The following is a 22,422-nucleotide window of genomic DNA, read 5'->3' as shown; positions in this document are numbered from 1 at the left end:
TCTGCTCCTATGATGCTGCTTGGCCTGCTGTGTTCATCCAGCCTTGCACCTTGTTGTCTTCTGAAACAATGCCTTGTTCTTGATTATCTATGAAGGGAAACATCCTTACATCATCCACACTTTCAAACTCTCCCAGAACTGTTTATGTTTTAATAGGATCACTTTTTATTCTTCTAATTTCTCATATGACAACCCTTTCACCCCAAGAGTCAGCTTCATAAACATTCCTGTTTGGCTAAGGATTTTAGCTAATTCTGGTGTATTAAAGGAACAGAATCTGAATATTCACATGTATAAATTGTTGCATCTAGTGTCTTCAGATGTTCCTTGAAGTGTGGAATAAATCAGATTGACTGAAGATTGAGATCTCTTTGAGGCATCTCAGGAGGAGGGCAAGAGGAATCATTGCCTCATCCCTTCTGACTGAAGTTGGTTGTAAACACTTTATCTCCATTGTTATGCTGGGCTCTACACTCGTTCAGGTGATGGATGCTCAGGAAGACTCTTGGACCCATTAAACAAAAACAGAAATTGCTGGAGGAACTCAGCAGGTATGTCAGCTACTTTGAGGAGAAAGCAGAGTTAACATTTCCAGTCCGGTGACTGTTGAAGTTGATTTTCTCCAGCAATCGCTGTTCTTGTTTCAGATCTCCAACATCCGCAGTTTGTTTCTTTTTATTAACATGGACTCATTAATTTTCAATTATATGCTACCATTCATGACTGGATGTGACAGGGCTGCCAACCCAACAGGAGACACCAGTAAAACCGGTGAATGAGCCATATGGGTCTGGCGTATCTTGTATCTTCAAAGTAGAGTTTGAACATAATCAGTGCATTCATTTCCAGTATTATTCGTTTTCTACTGCTTTTCTTCTCTTTGGTAAACTTTGATTGTTCAGTTGGTTGTAAGATTGGTTAGCTCTGTCTCTAGCATACTGCTTCTGCTGTTTTGCATGGTTGCAATCCTGCCACAGCTTACATCACAACATTGGTTCCTCATTTTTAGCATTCACTGGTACGTGAGCGTAGACTGCATGACAATGACAGGCCTGTTAGGCTGCACGTCAAATAGTCTGAATTTCATGAAAATTCAATGGTGTCACTGTCAACATTATATTCACTCACTTCTTGCAGATTTTAAAAATTGAATTTGAATTTCCTAGGTGTCAATAAGACCATCAGACCATAAGATGCAGGAGCAGAAGTTGGCATTCAGTCCATCGAGTCTGCTCCATCTTTCAGTGAGATCATGGCTGATCTGATAATCCTCAGTTCCACTTTTCTGCCTTTTTACCATGACCCTTGATACCCTTACTAAAAGAAAATCTATCCATCTTAACTTTGAAAATATTTAAGCCCTAAACAGCCCTCTGAGGTAAAGAATCCTATAGATTGCCAACCGTCTAAGAGAACAAATTTCTCCTCATAGAAACATAGAAGATAGGAGCAGGAGGAGGCCATTCAGCCCTTCAAACCTGTTCCACTATTCTTCACAATCATGGCTGATGATCCAACTCAATAGCCTAATCCTGCTTTCTCCCCAGAACCTTTGATCCCACTCACCCAAGTGCTATATCTAGTCACCTCTTGAATACATTCAATGTTTTGGCATCAACTACTTCCTGTGGTAATGAATTCTACAGGCTCACACTCTTTGAGTGAAGAAATGTCTTCTCATCTCCGTCCGAATCGTCCACCTCAAATTCTCATACGGTGACCCTTGGTCCTGGACACACCCACCATCAGTAACATCCTCCCTGCATCTACCCTGTCCAGTCCTGTTACAATTTTATAAGTCTCTATGAGATCACCCCTCATTCATTTGAAATCTCGCAAAAACAATCTCAACCTAGTCAATCTCTCCTCTTACGTCAGACCCACCATCCCCAGAATCGGCCTGGTAAACCTTCGCTGCACTCACTTGAGAGCAAGAGCATCATTCCTCACAAAAAGAGATCAAAACTGCATACAATATTCTAGGTGTCTTCTGTCTTAAATGGGTGACTCTGAGATTATGCTCTCTTGTCCTAGACTCTCTGACAAGGAGAAATGACCTCTCTGCTTGTACTCTGTCAAGCTGCCTAAGAATCCTATATAAGACAACAAGGTCAGCTCACATTTCTTATAAACTCCAATAAGTACAAACTCAACCTATGCAACCTATGCAATCCTCATAAGAAAATCCTTTAATACCTGGGATCAACCTAGTGAACCTTCTCCAAACTGTCTCCATGCCAATGTATCTTTCCTTAGATAAGGTGTCCAAAACTGTGCACAGTATTCCAGGGATGGTCTGACAAGTCTTTGTGTTGCTTTAGCAAAACCTTGCTTTTCTTATAATCTATTTCCTTTGAAATAAAGGCCAAGATTCTATTTGTGTTACCTCATCACTGAATTTGGATGCTAGCTGTTTGTAATTTATGTAAACGGACTTCTGAATCCCTCTGTTTTGCAACTTTCTGCAGTCTTTCTCCATTTGTATAAGGTTTAGCTCTTCTATTCTATCTGCCAAAGTGCATAACCTCACATTTTCATTCATTGTCACACTGTCACTATGGCATTGGAACTCCTATTTCCAGAACATAAGCCCACGCTCTCTATTACTAGTCCAGTAATGTTACTACTATGTGACTGTCCTTGTTAAATAATTGTCAGATGCTTTGTTTATTCACTTTGTGTATTTTGATTGACTGACTCAGAATGGCTTCAATCCATCTGAGTAGTGTTAAATATTATAGGTATTTTTATTTAAATTGTAGTATTATTAAATGTTAAATTACATGTCCAATGTTTTCTTATCTTTTCATGAATTGTTCGTGATTTTGCAATTCCACTGAGGCAAAGTTATTTTTGTAGACCTAGTTCCATTTTTGGGCCACAGAATGTACCTGACAGGTCACATAGTGCAAGTCCTGTGAGTATATAACTTTTATGACACAGGGTCTTAAGTATCTATATATATATACACTGCAGAAGTCTTCAAAGTAACTAACATAAACTGTTTGAAGTGTCACTCAGTCGCTTTTTCTGACGCCAATGTGTGTCTAGGACCTGTGGGCTTTGATGCAACGTAATAAATTAGAAGAAAGGTCTAATATATTTGGTAATCATGGTCTCAATTAAGAAATAGGCCTTTTAATATAAATAGAATGGAAATAGAATTGAAAATATAAGGTAAAAATGCTAAGAATCATCAATACAGTGTATTGTGCTCAATTGTAAAATCCAGCCCACTATTTCACACGATCGGAAGTGTAAATCTGGTACTCCCTCACTAAATGGCTGTGTATAGTGAATCAATTGAAATTCTCTAGGCTGAAATTAATTGTACTTTGTTAAGGGAAGATGTCAAGGGATATGGAGCATTGGCAGTTAATACACATGAGAAACAGTTTAACTATAGCTTAATTGAATGGCGGAGTAAGTTCAAAGGGCTATATAGCCTTCTCCCCTTATTTTTTTTTGAAGTTGCTAATTAAAAAATAGCTGATTTCAATGAAATTAATCCACAAATCTATTGTCACATTGGGAGAAGAAAAATTCTGCTAATTTGTAACTTCACTTGTTTCTTTTTAATTTTACTTTCATTCCCTTGTTCTTAAAAGTAGAAGTAAGATTAAATGTCCAACTACACGATGACAGTATCAATGTCCATTTATACGTAGTTGAGGAGCAATTAAACATCACAAAGATTGAAGCAAATGGCATCGTCACTGTTACAAACTCTGTCCAAATATCTGTTCAATAGTTTTTCTGAGCTATTGTCTCAGATTTAACCAAACGATTCACAATTAAAGGAGCAAACTTTCACCCATGTCTCACAAGTTAAATGTCTTAGCTCCGCCATCATTCTGGGATACTGGACTGCATTGCTTCTGTACCATAACTTCAACTTCTGTGTGATCAAGTTACGTTGAGGTGTTTTGGGAAATTTTCTTTACCAATCTTTGTGATGTTTAATTGCTCCTCAACTATGTATAAATGGATGAAACAACATGTAGAAGTGCAAGCAGAACAGGGAGAACATATATCATTAGTGGAATCCAGAAATATTGGTGAGGGTGGAAAGGTGATATCATTGCTCAGATATCATTATTGATGGTGCATTGTTATGGCTAATTAATTAAGAGTTGAATCATGTGAGGGTGATCTCACTGAGCTGACAATAAAGAAAAGGTGTTGGAATGGAATTATGTGATTAACTTTGTTGAAGATTGCAGAGATTTTAAAGAAGACAAAGAGGGATAACACACTATGGTGATAATCAGAGAAGATGTAAGCATTGAGCTACAGTAAAGATAGCCGTAGATTTGGCAACAGTCAAGTCAGAAATTGCGGGAATCCTTGGACATGAAAGGAAATTTGAATAGGTAGGGATAGATAAATAGTGGATTCTTTGAGGAGCAGCTTAGTGTTACCAGTTTTAGGAAAGAGGGAGCCAAAAACCATGCAGGAGGAACAACTTAGAATACTCACTAGCAAAATGTCGCACCATCTAATTAATTAATTGACAGCCTACAAATGCAAACTTTCACTGGATCAATAATCTCAACAATCATTAAAACATTCCACAAACACAAACTTACTAACTTGACAGAAGTTCTTTTTATAGACAGTCTTTTTTCATTAGGTTCAGTCAGTTGATGGCATCTCAATTGGTGTGCAGTTTCATTTAGCCACCTTTTATAATTGATGCCTGTCACTATGTTAGACACTCCCCTAATTTGTTTTCTTGACAGAAGCTGTCCTCTGAACTTAAAGGATTAGTTTAGATCACGCTTTGGACCTTTATCAATGTGATCACGCTCTTGTTTATATAAGCTGCCCCAAGTTGCTCCAAATGTAGCTTCATCAAGAAATGATATATGTTAAAAACTGTCTGTAATCATAATTAAGTGTTTGAAATACAAACCAATACTCATTTCTTTTGTTCAAATCACTTTGAGATAGTCTGGATACTTTAAAATAAATAGACAGTAAATACATGAATCTGTATCTATTTCTGATTATTCAATCCCAATGATAAGATGGAATTGGGAAGCAATGAAGATATTTAAAAATAATTTTACTTCCCTCCTGTTTATACTTCAGGTCTGTACTACTTAAAAAGACAAATAGACTTATGATTGTTTGCTGATGACCTATGGTGGCACAAGATCAGCTGAGGTCATCCGAAAGGCTTCCATAAGAAACAGATGCACCAGGAGTGAAATAGGAAATAGGTATTTATCAGTTATAAAACAAGCAGGGTTGAATTTTTGCATATATCCACAGTTTGTCTTTTTTTTCTATTGCGTAACACAAAAACAAGTGATTAATAAAGAATCAGTGAGCAAAATAAAATGTGGATTGGTATTAAGAATCTAAACATTGAAACTAATGCTAACACATGAATGTTCAACAGGTTCCTAAGAAATTCCTTTATCTGCTATTTATTTTAACACTGCCATTAAAATAGAGAAGTAACAAATTTCAGACGAACATGTTAAGTGCTTGTGAGCTAATATTCAATCAGTGTAAAATAGAAGACCCTAAAATCTTCTCTGCAGCTGTTGTAATTGCATACACCAATTCAATTATTTAGCAGCTGTCTGTCTATATAATCCTAACATAAAATAATATTAAACAGAGTACAAGAAATACAGATTGGAGAGGTATTAAAATTCTCATTACAACTGAAAAAGTTATAACTTGTAAAAATTGTTTTTACAAATTGATGTGCAAAAGTAGCTTAAATGTATTCAAGTGTTATTTATTTTACTTTTTAATATTAAATACTTTGTTAACAAAATGTTATTGGATGTAACATACAATATATTAATGTTAACAGATTCTCTAGCTGACATATTATTACCAAAATTAAATAATGTTGCCTGAATATATGTGGGATTTCAAATTCTAACTGAACGTGACAGCTCATCACAACTTGTTCACACACTCTTCTGACAATTTGAGTTCAAGTGGTAGTAGGTCGCTGAGGCTAAAGGTGTGTACAGCATCTTTCCTTTCAACTCTAGGCTAGTGTTACTGTGGTGCACCACATCCCTTAAAATATTGATCAAAGCTGTCAAAATGCCAGCAGGTGGGATGAAGCAAGCAGTATGCACAGGATTGGCTTAAAAAGTCAACTGGAGTTCTAGGTTCATAGCATGCGACCTTGCCTGTTGTTTGTTTGCCCACCACTACAATTGTGATACCCTGCAATGCACTATCTGCTGTATTATGCAGCACTTAGCTGGGCAGAGAGCATTGATTTGTCTCCTCAGGAAACACTACTGAAAAAGTCTTCAGGCCTCCTGCACAGGCAAAGTTGCTAATTCCACAGCTGTGCAAAGCTAGGCTCTAGCCAGTCTACTTAAAGCATATAACTGACACCATAGGGTGAAGCTTTGTATTGCTTCCTGTGTGGACGCTATGGCAAAGAGTGTTAATTGGTCAGCCTGTGATGCGAGATACATACCCTGTCTTATCAGCTACTGAATGCTTACTGGAGAAAGAGAACCTATAGCACAACAGCTTGTGATCACTCAGGAACTGACCTTTCTGGCTAATGAAAGAAATTCAAAGTTCTTCCAATCATCCATCAATAAAAATGTTTGAACACAAGGTACTTTTAAATCTCATATCAAGAGTACAGTTTACCAATGCTTCCTCTCATTTGTGACCCATTTTGATTGTTTGATGTTAGTGAGTAAAAATAAATCAGTGTTTTAAGGATTCGTCTTAAATATTCCTGCTTTTCTTTTCAGAAGTTACTCAGTGTAGAAGCTGCTTACAGTTTGCATACTGCGGTAACACACTGAAAGCCCAGTCATCTGATTCTGCCCCTGTTTTTATTTTAACACACGGAAACCTGCAATCTTAGCTCCAGTAAGTAAAAACAAAATCTGCCTATTTGTTCTAGAGTTTGTACAGATTAAAGTAATGAAGACAAAGAGGCAGAATTGAAAGCTTCATCATTTACTTTGAGTATTTTCTGGACATGATTTCCTCCAAAACAAGTCTCCAGAGCCTTACAACTGAAAACATTGGATAAATATATCAGGTCTCTGCAACTGCAGCTTTGATTTAAAGTTATTTCTCACCTCTTCACTCATGTCAGAAATAGGAACCCTTTAGATTTATATTTGGTTAAGTTCCCAGTGGGTATCTAACCCTTTCCTTTCTAGTGATAAACAAATGTCACAGTGAGTTTTGGGATTCTTTCACACAGTTCTAGAAAAACAGGAGACCTATGAGCACACAGCAACACTCTCAATGATTACTCATAAATTGATGTGATACATTTGCAAATGAGGGTTGGAAGTAACTGCTCATGGTTGTTGTTAATACTTTGTATTTTTCACTGACATACTAGATGTAATCATCCCTTGTGGAATTATGTCAACTGTGTCAAAGCAATAGTTTATTGAGAACCGTAAAATGTGTTAAAAAGCATGCTAACAAAATAACATGAGATATGTTTTGGTTTATAAGTTAAAAAAATCAAATGACATACTTAGATTTAAGCACCTGTCAATGCCAGTGATGACAGCTTTCCAGTGGTTGATTTCTGAACAAATATTTTGTAATGGAAATAATAAAAGCTGCCAATTGCAATGAAAATGTAACAATGTTGCCTTCACTGTTTTAATTCTGTTAAATGTAATTGAACTCTGTTCAGCAAGGGGAGGCAGTGGCATAGTAATGTCACTGGATGAGTAATCCAGAACCCCAGGTTAATGCTGTCTGGACATTGATTCCATCATGGCAGATGGTAAAGGTTGAATTTGATAAAGATCTGGAATGAAATGCTAGTCTAATGGTGACCATGTAACCATTAATGATTGTTGTAAAAAAAAATCTGATTTACTAATGTCCTTTAGAGAAGGAAATCTACTGTCCTTACCTGGCCTGGCATAAATGTAACCCCAGAGTTTCAACTCTATTTAACTCTTAACTGCCCTCTGAAATGCCTCAGGAAGCAAATCAGTCTAGGCAATTAGGGATGGACAATAAATGCTGACCTAGCAAGGGACACCCGCATCCTGTGAATGAATGAAAAGAAATTGTCAGTAAAGAATACAATAACTGTAGAAAAACCAGCACAAATCCTCCATCTAAACATTGATGGTTCTGTTACATTCCACAGCTTACCTGATATAAGAATTCCAGCAATTTGCTCTGCACCTGAGCATTAAATCAACTACAGTCTGGACCATTATGTACTAATTTACCAAAACTTGTAACATCTCAAAGAAAGTCTTTAATGTTATACAAAGCTATAGAAGTGTGCTTATGTTATAACCATGTGCCATAAATCTTTTGCCACAGTTTGATGAAAGTCATTGTGTTACCTTTTATGTGTTCATGTAGAAGTTGCTGATAAAAGCCAGCTTTTATTGCCCATTCTTAATTACCCTTGAGATGGTTGTGGTGAGCTGCCTTCTTGAACAACTACAGTCCATGTGCTGTAGGTAGACTCACAATGCTGTTGGGGAATGAATTCCAGGATTTTGACTCAGAAAATCAAAGTGGATGTAGTTACAAGTTGATAGCATGCATGACTTGGAGCAGAGCTTGCATGTGATGGTGTTCCCATGCATTGACTGCCCTTGTTCCTTGAGGGAGTAAGTTTGGATGATGCTGTTGAAGGAATCTTGATGATCTATTGCACTGCATCTTATGGATGGTATTCACTGAAGCCATGGTGCATCAGTGATGAAAGAAGTGAATAATGAATGTGGTGTTTGTGGTGCCAATCAAGCAAGCTGCCTTGTCCTGGATGGTGTCAAATGCTTATGTTGTTAGACTTGCAGTCACCCAGGGAAGTTAGGAGTGTTCCGTCACACCCTTCACTTGAACATGCAATCAAAAATACCTTCTGTAATGAAAATACTATTAGTCAACTCAGTTAAAATGGATCTGTAGCTACAGGTAGTCCTTGAAAAACATAGTTGTGCCATAATGCAGTTGTTACTTTACAACCCATCATTCCAATAATGCATGCCTGATTTGAGGTTACATGGATATTACTTGATTCCCAGCAGTGTGGAGAATGAATATATGTGTACCAAAACTCGGCATTCATGGGCAAGTTCCTGTTCATTCAACTCGTTTTGACCATTGTCTGCCTCAATTAAGGCTGGATAACTTTTTAAAAACTGTCGCCAAAGACATTTAACCCTCCAGTACCAAAGCAGCAGAAAAGCAGTCTGATGACCGTCAACTTTCAACATCCAGAGCTGCAGATGAGTCCAGATAAGCAATATTGTATGTAAGGCAAGAACCATTAAAAATTATTCATTTTGTATATTTTCATGTTGATTTTAGTATTTTATATTAATTTTGTGTTTGTATTCTGCACTTGTTTAACATTCTGGAATCTAACCCAAACATTTACATGGTTTTCTATGGAAATATGTGTTTTGAATAACGAAGGTTTTGCTTAACATGGTGATTTTCAGGAACATAACCATCACATTAATAAAGGAATACCTGTACTTAAAACAATCAAATCCTGTGCGTATCAACTTCTTTAACATTAATCTACCCATTTATTAACCTTCAGCAAGACAATGTAGATATTGTAAGAATTTGACAAATATGTTTCCTCTTTTCTCTTTTTATTCAAACTATTAGTTATAGAGTTAAACAGCATGGAAACAGACACTTTGGTCCAAACAGTCAATGCCGAAGATAATCCCAAACGAAACTAGTCCCACTTTCCTGCTCATGACCTATATCCCTTCAAATCTTTCCTATTCATGTGCTTATCCAAATGTCTTTTAAATGTTGTAATTATACCCACATCCACCACCACAGGAAGTTCATTGCACATGTGAACCACCATCTGTGTGAAAAATTGGCCCCCAAGTTTTTTTTAAATCTCTCTCCTCTCACCTTAAAAATGTGCCCCCTAGTCTTGAAATCCCACATCCTAGGGAAAGGATGACTATCTTTAACTCTATCTATACCCCTCATTACTTTACTTTATAAACTTCTGTAATGCCTCCTCTCAACCTCCTACACCCCAATGAAAAAAGGTCTCAGCCTGTCCAGTATTCTTCAAACTAATGAGGTTTTATTCATGCAGAGACCAGTTGTAATAAACACGCCTGCCACTAGCTCAGTCACTTCTACCTTTTTGTTGACATTAACATTGGAAGGAAAATATACCCCATGTTGTTTTAATTCTGTGTCATCCAGAGCTATACAATGACACAAGTATTTTTGATCAATAGAAGTAAAATAAGAATTATCTTAAATTGTAATTTTTATAAACAAAGATAATATTTCAACTGGAATCTTCCAATGTATAGTAGCAGAAGGTATGATGGAGGACATAATAAGTTAATCATAAACAGCTGTGTGATACAACAGAAAAATTAAAAAAAAACTTACAGGTCAAAACTATAAAATATCATAAAATATCTTACACCAATGTTAATCTTAATGCTATTTTTAATATAAACAAACATTTCAAATAAATTATCCACACTTACTTGACTAACTGTCCAGCCCTGAACCTATTGCCCTACATGAATTTGACAAGAGGCCCCATATGGTGATACAAATGACCCTTTGTGAAGACAAATGAAAATGAATCTGATCCACATCTCAACCTATCATTTCTCGCCTGTTTGAAGGCTGTTTCCACATTTTCAGTGAATTGCCCTTTAGAAGTTATTCTTTGTTAAATTATTTAAACACTTTTCCATCTACTATTTGAAGCCTAGACTAGCAGAGACTAAAGCAGCTGTGTTCTTTACATTGAGTCAAACAGTATATTGCAAAAAGTATGATTTAGTGTACACATACAAGCTACATTTATTTTAAAATAATAATGATTTGGCAACATTTTTAACTTAATAATCTTTCTGACTAATTGTTTATACTTAAATTGATGAGAATAGAGCAATGTTCACTTTGAAAAATATATTGACAGATTTTCTCGTATATTTATCAGAAGTGCTAATGCCTAGACATGACCTTATTTTGCTACTTTAAGACTAAGTTTCAAACTAACAAGTAATACTAAAAACTAACTGTATTTTGTGTTCCACTAATTTGGTATGGAAGTGCAGGAAGTTGTCAGCATGGGCTTCATTGGGCTCCCACCACAACCCTCTTATACCATTCTCTAGGTTCGGTGCTTAGTGCCTTTGGACAAGGGACCATCCCCATTCCATGCCCCAGGAGTCTGCAGGAAACTCTGTACAGGTTTGACAGTTATGTATCCATTATAACTCTCTGCTGATGTTTCCACTAAATATTGGTTGTTCTGTTTTCTCGACAACAGTTCCAGCAATTGTTGGTCTTGTTCCATACTCTTTCCCCTGGCTGAAGAATTGGGAGCTCTCTCACTTGATGAAGTGATCGAAGTTCCTCAAACGTTTTTTTTTGATTTCTCACTTTGTCATGGTCTTTCATGGTAATGTGATGTTTTATTTTTCAGACAAGGATGGAGGTTGTGTTCACAGTTTTCTCCTCTTTGACATTTTAAGCACCTCTTTAAGCTGGAGATAAATCTGTTTTACAATAGTGATCATCTATGACTGGATAGATCTAAATTAATGTCATAATATTTCTTCAGAGGTTCTTTTGTAGTTCAAACTCCTGTTTTTACTTCACCATTTGCTTGTTGGTAATAAGATGAAAATGTTACATGAATGAATTTGGCTTCCTTCACAATGGCCTAACTTGCTAATTTCTGAATTACGGTTTATTATCATATACAAACATATCAGAAATGCTGTGTGTTGAATAACTTATTTTAGTAATTTTTATCACCATGTCCACTATGCAAGTGGTTTGTCTCAAACTACCTTGAATAATTTCTGATAGCATTGATTAATATATACCCATTAACCCCAAACAAGCCTATTCTTAACCTTTCTTACAGACTTGATGGAAATGGTGACTTAAAAAAGTTCATTCTGTTCCTAAGTGTTGATAGCACACTTTTAAATGTTGGATGTCATCAAACGAGTAATCCTGGTCAGCAACTGTATTTGGAGGCTCTCGCTCAACATTTTAATATTTTGAGATGACCTTGCAGACTGTCAATTCTGCGTGCTTTAGGTGTCACAAACCTTCCAGTGAAGACTAACAAATTTTCTATAAGTGTTAGTAGCTTCTGTTGATCAAAGTATGGTCTTCAGTAGGGATGTATGCTGGCCATCCAGAGGAACAATGTCATCTAGTCTGGAGACATTCCCCATTTCTGTGTTAAGCTTCTCTAATCTCTTCCAAGTTTTTATCTTGAGCGTCATAAGTGTTTGGTACCAATACTGTCAATGCTTCTGCTATAAAACTTAAATCTTGTTTTTCAGCCTCTTCAAATGGTATTCTTGATTAAGGAACTGTCATTGTTTGACACTTCCTTGTACATACTCTGTTGAGTCAAAAGCCCTCAAACACAATCTAAAATATTGGTGGCATTTTTATAATTTTCTTAACTTTGAGAAGAGAAACCAATGGCTTGTGATCTTTCTCAAATTAAAATAGTCCCTATAACAATCTAAGGCCTTTTCACACACTCACTTTGCCACTACAGCTCCTTTTCTAATTGTAGCCTAACTTTTTTCTGCTTCTGTTAGAGATCCTAAGTGTGATATATTGGCCTTCTTTCCATCTCCCTGGACTTGTAGCATCAGTGGATGACATATCCACAGCTAATATTGTTGGCAACTGTGGATTATAATGTGTGAATATTTCAGAAGTAGTTAACAATTTCTTAATTCTTTTGAAAGAATTTCTCTGATCAATATTCCAGCATCGTTGTTTGCCTTGTCTCGACAGATCTCTCAACTGACCATTAAATCCTGACAGATTAAGAATGAACTTCCGTGCTTGGTTGACTATTTTTGGAAATCTTTGTACCTCTGTTATATTGCATAAAACCAAGGAACCATTTAAAAGTTATGGCACAGAAAGAGGCCATTCAGCCCATTGTATCTATACCTGCTGATTAAACTCATCACCCATTCAAATCCCAATTTCCAGCACCTTGTCTGTAGCCTTGCTGGTTGCAGTATTTCAGGTACAGATGCTGGTTCCTTTTTAATGAGGTGGTGGTTTCTACTTCAATCACCAAACTGGGCAACAAATTTCAAACACATTCCGCCCTCTTGGGTCAAAAGTATTTTCCTCGCGACCCCTCTTATTCTCCTACTAAACAACTGAAGTCTCTGCCCCCTCACCTTAAATCAGTGTCACATTGATCCTTGTGGAAATTCTCTGATCATCTTCATTTTCTGAGGATCAATGTTATTCCTGTAAATTGCACTATGTGGCCAAAGACTTTGATCACAGACTTTGCAATTTCATACTTTTTGTTAAGCCTGCACCTACAATGATTTTAGAACTTGCCTAATTGTATGACTGTGCTCCAATTCCAATTCATTCCAATATTTTACTCCTGAACCTTTCAGTTTGATCTGAAGTTGATCTGTTCTAACCATTTTAATTTGTCAGACAGCATTCTTACACCTTCTCCAGTGTCTAATTTAAACTCAGGATGATGTCACTCTACAACAAGATTGCCTAACCAGTATTTGTCTGGTTCATTGATATCTCCTTGGACATCTTGAGTCTGTGGCTGTTCCTGGATCTGATTACACTTAAAAATCTGTTGCCTTTTATTTCTACTATGTACTACGTTTAGAGGACAGTAATTTTTAAAATGACCAAATTTGCCACAGTTGTGACATTCGGCTCCCCCTACTGGGCAGTCGTCAAACTTACCTAGCTCTTTCTGCTTCATCAAAAGCGTTTCAAAATGGCCTATGAGTCTGCACGAGCTATCAGTTAATATTGTTTCTACATCTTAATCCATCTAATTAACTGCATTGCCTCAATTGTAATTAATCAGATAAAAAATTATGCAGCTCTATACTGTTTCATCCTGTAGAATACCATGTGTACAATTTTCTGCCAACTTGGAAAGATCTTTGATAAAGGAATCAATGAACTCCCCTGATCTTTGCTTCTGTTAAATTTAGCCCATTCAATGATCAGGTTCTTGCAGATGCTAAAATCCACATTAAAACTTACAGGACTTTGCAGAACGATGACAAGACATTATTCTAAAGTGGTCATTAGGGAAGGGGTAGTACTGCTTTAAACATTGCTGGAACATGATACGGCGCTAAGGATGGGTAACCTGTGTAGCTCAATTTTTGTAGCTGCAGTAACAATGACACTCAATCAGACAAGCAATGATGTAAAGTAGCAATGCAATTACAAATATTAGCTTCTATTTTCAATGAAGTGTCACCAGTGTAATCATGAATTCACTGAAACTTTTCTTTTTCATTTCCCTCACACTACATGTTCTGTGAAAGGCTATTGGTGGCTAACAGAAATTGACCAGGAGCACAGCTGGGCTTTACGTACACCCCTGGCAGTGGAAGTCCCAGCAGATCCCAGCTGTGATGAATATATCTGCTATGAGTGAGCACAAGATAGTGTGAGCCATAGAGTTCATTGCTAATGAGGTGAACTGTGGAGAATTGTATGAGAAAACTCACTAGAGCTCAAAGAGTGAAACCCACCGTAGAATTCCTTGAAATTGACATTCAGCCAACGTTTGGTAAAATTCAGCCCCAATTCCTGTGGAGCTCCAGAACGAAGTTGCTTGATAGCTTGCTGCTCTGTTGGTGTTTTCCATGTTGGAATATGATTCAGTTCCTCAGTTCATATTCCTCGTGAGTGATAAGTATACATTTTTGTCATTCTTCCACTTCAATCTGCTGTTGAAGTGTTTCTATGATTTTCAATGTTGGATTTTCCTTTGTTGACCCCTCTCTCACAAGTCCCTCACAAGTACTAGTCTCCAATATTTTGACAGGTTCTTCACGACAATGAGATGGATACTCATGGAGAATTCAAGCCTTGGCTCTGGCCCTTCATTGTAAGTTCCTTTACTAACCAGGAATTGTGAAATAAAAGTAGGACCCAATGTATCCACATCATTTTCCAAGATGTGTAGCAGGCCTTTCAACATAGCAAAGAAATGGGTCTGATTTCATTAAAGAGGGTAATTCAGCTTGATGTTTTCCTTGCAAGCCGTTATTTCATTTGGAGGGCAGGTGCATGTGGGGTGGGGAAGCATTAGGAGATATTTAGTTGTTCCCTTAATCCACATGTCAGACAGCACATAAGAGGGAAGATTGATAGTGTGAGAAAATACTAGGAAGAAATTTAGAGAATCAGAGTGAAGGGAGAAAGAAATAAAATCATGAAGATATCACAAATGTAATGGGCTAGAAATTGGTCAGTCTCACTTTTTGAACACAAATGCATGATTTACCACCATTCACAGTTGCCAGCTTGGATTGACGTGGACAACACATAAGCTTCATGTACCTATTTCTTCTCTCCAAAATATTTGGCACAACCAAATGGTCTGAGGCATTGTCAAAGAGTAGAAGGGCCAAGCAGTATTATCTGGATACTATAATGTACAACCATCCTGCCTTTCTGAAAGGCAAGCTGTCTTTCCTAAAAAGCAGCTACATTTATCAATATTGTTGCAATGTTAACTATTGCAAATAAATACTGAAGGCATTACTGGTCAGGAGAGACACTGTGCAATGGATTTTTTTATTGCAGATGGGGCCAGGAATGAGTGTGGGCTGGATTTGAAAATTGTGCTCCAAATGAATGACACCACTCCCACAGCTTTGTAAATACAATGCAATTTTCATTGGGAGTGTGGATGGTGTTGATGGAGTTTGAAACCTACCACACCAATTAAGTGCCTCTAATATTAGTTGTAGAGGTATTTGAGAGGTTTTTCTCCATCAGTTTCAGATTTTTCTTCAGAACCATGGGAAAAATGAAAAATGCAGTGTCTCCTGAGGAGGTGAGAGATGACTCTGGTGTCCCTCATGAACTGTTTTGATTTCCTCAGCCCTTTCGTGCTCCCATTGATAGCTGAATGAGGCCACTGGTTGGACATGATTGGTATGTAGCCCATGCATTAGTCACATTGAGGGTTCCAAATGATTGGAGTCTCACACTTTCTGTGCATGTCACTTCACTGCTCCTGCATGTTATGTGCTACATTTGCAAAACTGTAGGTCATTTCCTGGTAATGTGCAGAAGTAAAAGCAATTTCAGAACAGTGGAAGTATAAGCGTTCATATAGATAATGAGGTCTGACAATATGTCTCCTACTATCACGAGAAGAAACACCTGCATTTGATGAGATACCTCCATCAGACAAGGTACTTGGAGAACTAACTAATCCAGAAATGCCAAAATTGTCACAACTTGTCTACGCCAATAGATATTCTGTTGATTTTGTGCTTGACGTATAAAAGGCAAAGGCATTATTGTCACATCAGATCAGTTACCATGACTGAAGAGTAGAAGTTACAGCTTACAGAGATAAGACTGCTGGTAGAATAATCGTCAGAAGCATAGGGATCTTGCCAGTTACACTACAATGCATGGCACATAAGACAGTTGAAAATGTGTCTGTAGATTTCAAAAATCCAACTTCACTTTTGAGCCTGTCTATGTGTATTGACCTCATCATCAATGGAAGACTTGGAGGAGGTCACTAACCTTCCAAAGAATAATTGATCCAGAAGTAAACAGCTGTCCAAACATTGGTCCAAGGAATAAATTGTTACAGTCACAAGGCAACCAGTAGAAGACTACATTGAGTTCCCAGAATCATGAAGAAAGAGGTGAAAAAAAATCTCGTGACATCACTTATGTGTGCATAATAGACCCATTTAATATTGTTGGCATTGTGGAAATCTCATGGAAATATTCACTCTTCTATCTTCTAAAACTGCGAATGACAGAGATAGTGCAGAGAGTGCAGAAATCCTTCAATAAAATGACTAAAGGATGAAAAAGTTTACTTCAGTAGTCAAACAGCCACAATAGGTTACTGAAGGTGTTCAGCCTGAGGGATGAGAACCTGAGGGAGATGTTCTGCAAATGACTCCATGAGAGCCAGATCAACATCCACAGATCATGACATAGTCAAGAAGACGGATATACCTTGTTTAAGCATTCAGGATACTGCATAATAAGGGACTGTCTCTTCCAGCTAGAATTTCATTGCCTGATCCAGAATTCCAGGATACCACAAGAAAATAGAAAATTTATTTCAATGCACCACCTCTCCTCTCAGAAAGAAACGCAGGAGATTAAAGATCCTCTAGAAAAGGCACCAGACCTGCAAAAATATTGATGAAGAACAATGTCTCCTGTGCAGGATATCAAGAGATAACAAAATCTTTCAGCAGAAAGATGATCCACAGATCAGAACCAGGTCATCAGTCCTCCAACAAGAGATTTAACATGCTTGCATGTCTAAAGAGAGTGCTTTCTGACAGAAGTGTTAAACTTCTAGACCACCAGCATTTGGAAAGTCAAAGATGTGGTGGAGATGGAAAAGTAGTAAATGTAATATTGTTAGTCATGATTGCATAATTATTTAACTACAGTAGAAAAGTATGGGGAAAGATATATAAGGCAATGGTTTTGAAACAGATTGTGCGCATGTTACATTGGCTTAACCCATTCTACTAAGGTGTCACATACAGTCTGTGGGTGGAGTGAAGGGGCAGTGTCTTATTTAAGGGATGGGATGAGTAGGACTACAGTGAGAAATATGGCAGAATCTGAGGAGCCAGTCACAGTCAGTTCTGTGCCACCATAGTGGCTAGTCTAGAAGGTATGGCTAACACGATTAGGATACGCACAGGCTTCTGTCAGGAGTCTGGGCACTTTTCATCCATGGCTGTCTTGTAGGGTGTTCAAAATGGAATGGTGATTGGGTCTCACCAGCGAAACTAGTGGAAAGTAGAATGGGGTCGGTAAGGGGTGTGGCCGCTGCCATGGGACAGAGACTCTGGAAACTCTTCATGGGTATTCAGGGATTACAGGTTGGCAGGGAAGGAGGATGACAATTGTGAAGGGGGCAAAAGTATCTGTAAGGGGTGAATATGAAAAAGCATGGATGGGAATGGGGTAATGTAGCGGGGTTTCAAGGGAGAGACACCTAGCTTAGTCACATCATATGCCAGAGGCTGAGGGAGAGGGGCTGGCAGTGGGCAGGTACAGACTCATATGGATAGGTTGGGTGGAACCTGAGGATTTGAGAATCATAAGGGGTTCATGGGAAGGGATATCAGGAAGTAAATCTGCGAGATTGAGGCGTCACATGTAGATGTGAAGGCTGGAAGCCATTATCCAAAGATGTTTCTGTTGCTTTCCATTTTGCTGGAAATTGAAAGTAACATCAAGAAGTATGTACCTCAAGGAAAATTGCCAAGACCAGGATGCCAATCACATAACACTTGGATAGTGTTGAGCTTCTTGAGTGGTGTTACTGCAGTTACCATCCAGACAAGTGGAAAATGCTCCTGAGTTGTGTCTTGTAAATGGTGAACAAGCTTTTGGAAGTCAGGAGCCAAGTCATCTGCTGCGGAATTCCAAGCTTCTAACATGCTTTTGTAGGTGCAGCATTTATATAGCTGGTCCAGTTCAGATTCTACTCAATGGTAAGCTGGAGATGTTGGTGGTGGAGTTCTAGCATTGATAATGCCATGTTTGAACCAAGGCTGTAATGAGGTCAGGAACTGCCTGGTCCTGGCCTAATCTAAGGTTAAATGTCAGTGTGCATGTCATAGTTGAATATGTGTCACTCGATAGCAGTGTTAATGACACCTCCCATCACTTTGCTGATGGCTGGGAGTAGGCTGTTGGGTAGTAATTGGCCTGATTGGATTTTTTCCAGCATTTTGTAGATAGAACATACTTGCGCACATTTCCATGATGCTGGGTAGATGCCAATGTTGTATACATGGAAAACTTAGAACTAGGGGCATGATTGGTTTTCGAACATAAGCCCTCAGTACTATTGCCAGAATATTGTCCGTCTTTGCAGTATCCAATGCCTTCAGCCAGTCCTCGATATCATGTGGAGTGAATCAAATTGACTGAAGACTGGCATAAAAACAAAAACAGAAATTGCTGGAAAATCTTGGCAAGTCTGGCAGCATCTATGGTGAAAAAGCAGAGTTACCGTTTTGAGTCCATGGGCCAGCTTCAAAACTGATTATAGCTTAGAACAAGTTGGTATTTATGCTTAAGATGGTGGGGGGAGGGGTTGAGGAGTAAATGATAGGTGGTAATGGAACCCAGAGAGAACAACAGTTGGACAGACAAAGGAATAGTTAATGGTCGACCTGGGATAATCTATAGTTGCTTATGGAGACCATTATCGTTTACTCTCACCCCTCCCCTCCAACCCATCTTTAGTATATATACGAGTCTTTACCTTGCTACAATCAATTCAAGAAGGCTGAAAAATGTTAACTCTGCTTTCTCTCCACAAATGCTGCCAGACCTGCTCATTTTTTCCAGCAATTTCTGTTTTTGTGTTTGGTTTTGATTTCCATCATCTGCAGTTCTGTGTTTTGTTTATTTAGCTGAAGACTGGTGTCTGGGATGCCATGGTTCTCAGGAAGAGGCTGAGATTGATCATTCACTTTGTTAGTTCATAACTTTCTTTGGAATGATCTTTCCCTAAAAGTTATCTTCTTACATAAATCTGAAAATAAATGCCACTTTAATGCCACAAAATTTCATTCAAACATTCATACTGTATATAGTAAGGTAAAATCAATGTTAGGCTGAAGCATTAAACGTGTGACGGAACTGGAAATTGTATTGACTTCAATAGATGACCAAATCAGCCTTGTGTAAAGTGGGATACAGATTTGCTGTGTCCGATTTTGTTTTACTGTCCAAGTATACTATCACTCATCTTGATCTTCTCTTTCAGGTGGCTAACAGATTAGTAGGATTGAGAAAGAGGCAAAGACGTAAAGAATTTGAACTGGATGTTCTATATTTGTCCTTAAACCTGCACTCACACATGAAAGGGGCCTTGGTAACTGAATCCATAGCTTGAAAACCAGATGTAGCTGCTCATAAACAAACTATTTATATATCGAGATTGTCATTAATTAAAGAAAAAGGAAATCTGCAGTTGAGTTGGCCAACACTTGCGTTTCAAGTTCTTTTCCATTGACATGAGAGGCAAAGCAAAGTGCAACATTAATTCAAAATTGAGCCTTACTTCTCTGTAGGAATCTGTGATCATACATATTGGACAGTAATGTCTGGAGTAAATATAGTCATGCAACCTTTTGCAGTACATCTGTTCCATAGACTAGGGATTACTATTTGCCTTGCATGCAGACAAGAGCTGACTGAGCCTATTAGCATTTCCACCAAGCTTGCTAAAAATTGCTTTAGACATGAAAACAATTAACAAATCAGTATTGATCTCACTAAGAATTGAAAACAGAGCTTCAGAATTTCCTGAAAAAGTTCATCTTAGTACAGTAACAGAGTGGTTTTGCATCAATTTTGTAGACAGTATTTACTCAGATTTTCTGATGTAATATTGCTATGAATTAGTTCCCTCAATTGTTTATGTTGCTTCAAAGATGCTGCTCACCAGCAAAGGGAAGTTTGTGAATTTAGATTCAAGATATTTTTCCCTTATTAACCTATTCAGAGATGGTATTGCTCAACACATCTCTAGAGCAGGTAGGACATAAAATACAGGCCTCCTGGCTCAGAGGTAGAGACACTTCTACCATGACATAAGAGCCCTCAGTCCAGCTTCCAAGTATTTTGAATTAACGTGTTTGGCCATGTTGTGGCATATTTCCAGCACAAGTGGGAATTGAACTTTCTGGCCCAGAGGCAGGGACACAACTACAGTACCAAGAGTCCCCAGCCCAGCTTCCAGGTTAGGGATAGAAATGCAAATCAGCTGGCTTGCTCCTGGTTTTTATCAATTAACCCTGCTTTAGAGCTTTAGGAAACTACAGGCATTGGAAAGAACAGAATTATGATATTCCCTGATGCCTAGATCTCCATACACTATTGAATACTCTGCAAGCAATCACTTTTAATGAATAATGACTATATTGATAGGAATTATTGATGCTCTAGAAATCATAGATCACTATAGTTATTTACTTTAAACATTGAAAGGAAAATCGGGCAAAAAAAGTGTTGAATACAGAACATCAATGAATTGAGGATAGTAAAACATTAGTCTCAAAATGACTATTCATGCTACCATAGCAACCTCCATCTCTCGGCTTTAAATCTGAGTTGTAAACCTGTAACTCAAATGAGTTCCATCATCTGATAGCAATACTGTGCTGGACCAAATGTAGCTGAAGTTGAAATTTTGCTCTCTTGTAGATTTACCCCTCCCCGTCTTTGTCACAATCTAATATAAAAACACAATGACCTCTTAGCAAATGTGAAATGATTGAGAGGGATGATTGTATTACAATGTTGCTGGATTTGACAATTACCTAGTTGGTGTGGCTGAGTTGGGCCAAAGGGTCTGTTTCCATGCTGTATGACTCAATGACTCAAACTATTGTGTTGTTCAAGAAGGTTCATATTGAGAATGAAAAATGTTAACTATCTGACAAGATGTTGACATTTTTTTTACTTCATGTGATGTGGGCATCACTGGCAAGGCCAGTATTTATTGCCCATCCCTAATTGCCCTTGCACTGAATGGCATGCTGGGCTATTTCATAGAACAGTTAACAGTGAATAATATTGCAGTGGGTCTGTTGTCAAATGTTAGCCAGAAATGTTACATTTAAAGCAAAATTCTACAAATGCTGGAAATCAGAAATGAAAACAGAAAGTGCTGGAGAAACTCCGTAGGCCTGGCAGTATCTATGGTGAGACAGAGTCTTGTATGAAAAAAAAAACAAAGAACTGCGGATGCTGGAAATCTGAAACAACAACTGAAATTTCAGAACTCAGGATTCTAAAGAAAGTTCACTGGGCCCAAAATATTAACTCTACTTTCTCTCCACAAATGCTTCCAGACCTGCTAAGTTTCTCCAGCAATTCCTGGTTTCATTTCAGAGTCTCGTACGAGTTCCTCAGAATTCCAAAGAAAAATCATACTGGACTTGAGCCATTAAGGATAGCATATTTCCTTTCCTATAGAGCATTAGTGAAGTAAATGGATATTACAACGATTGATGGCATTTGTCATCACCAAGATACACTTAAGATTTGGAATCTGTTAATTAAATTTAAATCTTACTTAATAGTATGGTGGGATTAATACCCACATCTCCATAGCATTGGGTCGAATTCCAGGATTTTGCCACTATACCACCATCTCCTCCATATATTGCACACCTCAGTAGCAGCAGAAGCAACCATAAGGCCAACCACAAGTGGCTCATTAATGCCATTGCTGGCTTAGTGGCAAGAATTGAAATGAGGACTAACAGCTTATCCTTGAGTTCACGCAGATTTGATTACACTTTTCTAGTGCCCTACTGGAAATCCTCTGAGGTACCACCATAATAATCCTTTACCATTAGTAATTGTTACTGATTTCTT

The sequence above is a fragment of the Rhincodon typus genome, chromosome 2, assembly GCF_021869965.1.
Source record: "Rhincodon typus isolate 14 chromosome 2, sRhiTyp1.1, whole genome shotgun sequence".
Lineage (NCBI taxonomy): Eukaryota > Metazoa > Chordata > Chondrichthyes > Orectolobiformes > Rhincodontidae > Rhincodon > Rhincodon typus.
This window is presented reverse-complemented; position numbering follows the sequence as displayed.